Source organism: Pteropus alecto, unplaced genomic scaffold (assembly GCF_000325575.1).
Source record: "Pteropus alecto unplaced genomic scaffold, ASM32557v1 scaffold533, whole genome shotgun sequence".
Lineage (NCBI taxonomy): Eukaryota > Metazoa > Chordata > Mammalia > Chiroptera > Pteropodidae > Pteropus > Pteropus alecto.
The window spans coordinates 65,293-70,340 of record NW_006434719.1 but is presented as its reverse complement, the minus strand read 5'-3'; the positions used below and the strand labels follow the sequence as shown (position 1 = coordinate 70,340).

At 38.1% G+C, this 5,048-nt stretch overlaps 1 pseudogene; it reads right to left on the bottom strand.

Annotated features, from left to right (window-relative positions):
• Positions 1 to 3,567: 3,567 nt before the first annotated feature.
• On the bottom strand, positions 3,568 to 4,487 carry LOC107195516 (annotated as a pseudogene).
• Positions 4,488 to 5,048: the final 561 nt, after the last annotated feature.

The following is a 5,048-nucleotide window of genomic DNA, read 5'->3' as shown; positions in this document are numbered from 1 at the left end:
ATAAAATTTTTAAAAAGTATTTGAAAAACATGTCCATAAATGTCTAAACTATGTGATTATGAGTTACCAAAAATAGTTACAGTTGAAAAAAAGCAAAGTCCGATAGTCCAACAGAAATCAATATCATTTACTATCACACTTATTAAGTATGGAGAATCTAAAAAATGTGGCTTGTAATAATTAAAGGCATAAGTGAGCATCGTTTCATTCTCTCCCCAACACCTGCCAAGCATCTGCAAGGCCTAAATCAGATTATTAGACAGACGATGGATCAAGAAATGCTCTTTTAAGACAAGGGATCATTAGAAGCATCTTATAAGAGAGATTAGGTAATATAGAGACTAGAGAAAATACTTATCTGAAGAATCAAAAGAAATGCCATAAGAAGATGGCACTGTCAGATATATATATATATTTCCTTCTGAAATCAGATTCTGGCCATCTATGCACTCAAGCAAAAAACGATAATATGGAAATCAGCATATATAATTTACTTGGGGACTATTTAACTGATAATACTATAACAGAACTTGTATCAAATTTCTCTCTTTATTTCATGGTTGAGTATCTCCTAATTGATATTCACCTTTTCTTGATCTTCTTTTCACTTACTTTAAATTGGGATCCCTGATTTATTCTTACTAATACAACCTATAGATTGGAGACTGCCTCTGAGCCTCAGCCATATGGTTATATCTCTGATTTTCTTTCACGATTCCTACTGCTTGGTTGGGTCTCCAAAACTCTTCTACTCCTAACAAAACACTCCTTTTTACTTTTTTATGGACCTGTCTGATGCCAAACATTTGCCTGGAATTCATCTGATTCTTGTTTCCTATAGCTCGGCCCATTTCCCAGTACTAAATCCTCTCAAGTCTCTGGATCTAGGTACATATTTCTACCTTCTTCAGTCAAACATGGTGCCAGGTAACAGCACATTACTCTTCTTTGTCTAGTTTTATTATGAAATATAAGATGCTAGACACTGCTGATGTTGGTGTCCACAAACATCAAGTAGGTAACAAATAAGAAGGCCAAAAGTAATACTGTCTAGAAATTCTAAATAATAATTGATAGTTATATTGAGTACTTCATGTATGGCAGGCTGCGATCTAAAGACTTTATATTAATCTTCACTAAAAAGCCCTGTAAAATAGATTTTGTTATTCCATTTGCAACTGAGAAAATAGAGGTATAGAAATGTTAAGAAACTTGTCATAGATCACACATCTAAAAAATGATAAAACTAGACTTTAAATCCAGAGCCTCTGGTCTTAATTGGCTCTTTCCAAGACCATAAGTTGGGCATATATAGTCATGTTCACATCAAAGGAACCCGTGTTTCCGTGTGTGCATGTGTGCATGTAACTGAAAGAATGATTTGTTCTTTTTAAGCACATTGTCATGTTCTTAATCAAGGGAGGAAATTTGGTTACCTAGGGAAATTTTGTAAACTATTTCTGCCTGATGAATTGTGTCAAGATCTATAGAGATGGCCCCTAGAAACATCTATTCTGAAAAGTTTTTCCAAGTGATTTTTATACCCTTTCACACTTAAGACTACTGATTTTGGAATTTAGATGCACCTCTTAGTATTACTATGCAATTCTTGGAACATCTTTACCCACCATTGCTCACTGTGCATTTAGGGAATATTATGCTAGATTTACTGAATAGATTTTGGAAAAAAAAATGCTCAAACAACTTTAGCGCAATGGGAAGATTACTTCTAGCTTATAGTAAAAAGGATCCTAGAGTACATGGCCTTTTCCCCCTGACCCAGGCCCTTTCTGTCACCTGACTAACTTTCCTACTTCTTTACAATTTGTTCTCTTCTCTGGGATCTAGCTTCTTTCCAACTAAATTTGGTTTCCACCAAATTTTAACTAGGAAAAGTATTTCTTCCCTGAGAACATGGAAAAATATAAATTTCTATTTAAAAGTAATATCCTCCCAATATAAGTTCTTCCCTATCTCTCAAGTCTTACTTCACTTCTAATTCAGTGCTGAATTATGTAAATTTTGCATTGCCAAAATACCTTATGTTAATAATTCCTTCAATTTTCAATACCACTATCCATGTTCAGGTCTTTTTGCCTTTCTTTAGCATGATGGCAATAGATTTCTGACCAATCTCCTTCATTCTGTCTTCTCCCTATTTAGATCTACCATCTTCTCTGCTGCTAGATTAATCTTTCTAAATCATTTCCCAGATGTTCAGAGTTTTACTGTGTCCTATCTCCTATTGCCAAAAGGATCAAGTCAAAAGCAAGGTATTCAAACTGCTGTCTACAAAGAAGACTTAACCTAAGCTAACTTCTCAACATCATTTGTGAGACATTTTTAGTCCCACTGGACACTCTGAAACAGGCCTATAGTATCTTGTCATTGACACTTTAGTTATTCTGTTCTCTTTTTCTTGAATACACTTTTCTCCAACTTACTGTATTCAAAACACACCCATCCTTTAGGAACATGTTTAAGTGCTACCTTAGATATGAAGCTTTTTATGATATCCAAGAATAACTTCTACTTTAACTAAAGCCAGTATCACTTTGCTTAGCACATTTTGTTAAATTCTTTATATACATGATCCTGTTTGGTTAGCAATGCAAAACTATGAAGTCGCAACCATTTTACAGATGAGGACATTGAAGCTGAGAAAGGTTAAGTAAATTACCCAGAGTCACACAATAAGTTTCAGAACTTGTACTCAAACTCCTACCTGATAGCTGTGCAAACTAATTACAACTTTACTTATCCCTAAGAATGTCTGGCACCATCAATGACATACTGTAGGTGGAATAGGCATGATATAAGGTTCTTCAAGAGATTCTAAAGTATTGTATCCATGCTAAGGAGGGAATCAACTGAGAAAGTCTTTCACACCCAAGATTATGAGGCCATAAACGAGTAAGAGCAATTATCGAGGAAAATAGGAGATAAATATTTTTCTGAACAAAAATCTACCCAAATAGGAGAGCCAATTAAAAGGAAGAGAGCAAAGTAATAATGAGCCAGAGATAGAGAGGACATCACATAAAACGATGAAAGACACTCAGTGGGAGAAAGAGAAAGTAACCTGCCTTTTCATTTACTAAAATCTTCAAACTGATCTGACAAAACTAGTATTCACTGAGTTTCAGATCTTGGAAGAACATTATAGGTTGAATAGTCTAATTATGTAATAATTTTAGATCTCTATAGGATCCCTGATAGGGTCTCAGCCAGCTCTGCTTTGAACTTGAGCAATCTCAGCTTCCCTCATCTTGTTCAGACCAGTTAGAGAATTCTTAATTGATTAGGTTTTAGTAACCAGGGATGGCATCAATTGGGCTAAAAGTAAGCAGTCAGATTCTGAGCTCAATGAACAGAGCAGAAAGCCCTGCCTTTGCATCCATTTATAGCCCTGGGGCGGGGAGGAGTGCAGGAGGAGGCAGGTGGAGATCTCTCAGGGCTTGAGGATAGGACAGCTTTGGTGTGAGACCCTGAAAACCTGGCCCATTGGCCTGGATTCCTGGTCTATGTCCAGCCTATGTGGAGGAGATGGTCCCATTAGGGTAGCCTTCATCCTTTACCCAGCATTCTCCCTTGAAAAGCTTTTCTCAGAGCTATCTGCACAGTTCTATTCCTTAGACTATATACAATGGGGGTGAGGAGAGGGGTCACCACAGTATAAGTGACAGCAATAAGCTGATCTCGCTCAAGAGAGTAACTGGCTTTGGGCCTCAAGTACATGAAGGAGACACAGCCATAGTGAACAATGATCACTGTGAGGTGTGAAGCACATGTGGAGAAGGCCTTCTTTTTCTCCTCAGTGGAGGGGATTCTAAGTATTGCTGCCAGGGTGAAGGCATAGGAGATAGTGATGAAGAAGGAGACCAGAGGGACCAGTAAGCTGAGTATGAGGATGCCCATCTCACTCAGGCCTATATCCCCACAGGCCAGGCTTAGCATTGGTGACATATCACAAAAAAAGTGCTGGATCTCATGAGAGGTGGAAAATAATCAATGCCTTTCCCAGGCCGAAGAGGTATCCACCCAGGAAGGAGATGCCAAATAGCCGGGCACAGAAGGTAAGATTCATTTGGCTGACATAGTACAGTGGGGCACAGATGGCCACATATCTGTCATAGCCCATGACAGCCAGAAGAAAGCAATTGGTACAAGCCAAAGAGGCAGAGAAGAATATCTGGGCAGCACAGCCCAGATAAGAGATGGCCTTGCCCCCATGACCAATCCGGAGAACATTCTGGGGATGGTAATCAAGGTGTAGCAGATCTTAGAGAAAGATAGGAAAGAAAGAAGAGGTACATGAGCATGTAAAGATGACTATGCAGCCTGATGACTAATAATGAGGACATTGCTGGTCAGGGTGACAAGATAGAGGGAGAGGAACAATGCAAAAAATAGTAGTTGCCCTCCCCAAAGCTGGAGAAGCCCAGGAGGATGAAGCCCCTCCAGTAGGTTGCATTAGTCTGCCCCATTCTGAGTGACATCCTCGATAGGTTTGCTAACTCCTTCCACCTTGCCAGTAGATGCCTAGTTTCTTTGGAAGGCAGGATGTTATGGATTGTCATTTCTTTGTGCCTGTTGTAACTTCAAAATAAAGTTCTGTTTAGACAGCAACCAAATTAAAACAGGTTTTTGCTACATTAGATACACAGATTTATAGATCCATTTTCACATGAACTTATGTGCATACACACTAAGATATGCAATATACAGATGCATGCATACAGACACATATGTGACTACACACATGCAGACACATATATACAGGCATGTCACATACAAAACACTCACACCTAATTATGGACATGTCACACATTTAAAACTGAGTTGCACATTCACCATTAATGACCATATCCACAAATATATCAGTCACGCATGTGCATTATAAATGCATATATATTCAGATAGCACATAAATATGTAAATATGCGCATCACACACATATTTATGCCAACATCAGACATACATTGCCACAAAAGAATACACATTGTCTGTTAGAACTTGAGGTGGGGTGCCTTAATGAAAATTATTTTA